Source organism: Pygoscelis adeliae, unplaced genomic scaffold (genome assembly GCF_000699105.1).
Source record: "Pygoscelis adeliae isolate BGI_AS28 unplaced genomic scaffold, ASM69910v1 Scaffold45, whole genome shotgun sequence".
NCBI classification, from domain to species: domain Eukaryota; kingdom Metazoa; phylum Chordata; class Aves; order Sphenisciformes; family Spheniscidae; genus Pygoscelis; species Pygoscelis adeliae.
In genome coordinates this window covers 5,364,973-5,365,703 of record NW_008825114.1, presented here as the reverse complement: position 1 = coordinate 5,365,703, position 731 = coordinate 5,364,973, and the positions used below count along the sequence as shown (strand labels likewise).

At 44.5% G+C, this 731-nt stretch overlaps 1 protein-coding gene across 1 annotated transcript in view; it reads right to left on the bottom strand.

Annotated features, from left to right (window-relative positions):
• Positions 1 to 731, bottom strand: part of SH3GL2 (SH3-domain GRB2-like 2) — a 20,938-nt gene that overhangs the window by 19,981 nt on the left and 226 nt on the right. The gene's annotated exons all lie outside the window — the stretch shown is intronic.

Below are 731 nucleotides of genomic sequence, written 5' to 3'. Positions count from 1 at the left end.
TGCTGGGTTGCATCAACAAGGGCATCACCAGCAGAGATAATGGAGTCATTATTCCACTCTACTCAATGCTTGCCAGGCCACACCTGGAATACCGTGTTCAGTTTTGGTCCCCGCTATGCAAAAAAGATGTGGACAAGCTGGAGAGGGTCCAGAGAAGGGCCACAAAAATGAAGGACTGGGAAGCCTGCCATATGAGGAAAGGCTGAGAGAACTGGGTTTGTTCAGCCTTGAGAGAAGAAAGCTTAGGGGAGACCTTATCACCATGTTCCAGTATTTAAAGGGTGGCTAAAAAGAAGATGAAGACTCCCTTTGTGCAAGGAGTCGTGTGGAAAAGATGAGGGGTAATGGGTACAAGTTACTCCTGGGGAGATTCCTACTGGGCACAAGAGGAAAATTTTTCACAATGAGAACAATCAGCCATTGGAATAATCTCCCCAGGGAAGTGGTGGATTCCCCAACATTGGACACTTTTAAGATTCAGCTGGACAGGGTGCTGGGCCATCTTCTCTAGACCGTGCTTTTGCCAAGAAAAGTTGGACCAGATGATCCTTAAGGTCCTTCCAACCTGGTATTCTACGATTCTATGATTCTTTTCAGAGATCCTCTACAATGGCTTAACTGAAACTAATTTGTAGCTGACATCAGCCTCAATCTCTGAATGAAATACTGGCGTATAAAGAGTGCCATATATTATGTATGCCTTGGTTAGAAAACAAAAAGAAATAAGAAAC